The following is a 400-nucleotide window of genomic DNA, read 5'->3' as shown; positions in this document are numbered from 1 at the left end:
TTATCTCATCATATTATACACTACCATTTTCTCTTATCCTTGTATATACATATATAACTATTATTGTCTCTGATTAATAGAACTAGCATTTTAAAAATTGGTCAAAAATATAATTATCAGTTAATTTTTCTTCCTTATTTTTACCGTTACCTTTTTTATTTTATACATAACTTCTATTCTTGTCCTTTTTTTTATTCTAATGAGTACATGTAGTACTCTTTTCTATCTTTTTAATGCTTAATGAAAAAAAGATAACGATAGATATGTGTATGAAAAATGGTTAAAAAAATTATGAAAAAAAATTAAAAACTTTAAAAGAATAATAAAACTAAAGATAATTTAAGATATTAAATATAAAAAGGTATTAAAGATGATTTAAGATATTAAATATAAAAAGTTT

This window comes from Arachis ipaensis, chromosome B04 (genome assembly GCF_000816755.2).
Source record: "Arachis ipaensis cultivar K30076 chromosome B04, Araip1.1, whole genome shotgun sequence".
NCBI lineage: Eukaryota > Viridiplantae > Streptophyta > Magnoliopsida > Fabales > Fabaceae > Arachis > Arachis ipaensis.
The sequence above is the reverse complement of the archived record's forward strand: the minus strand, read 5'-3'. Positions refer to the sequence as shown.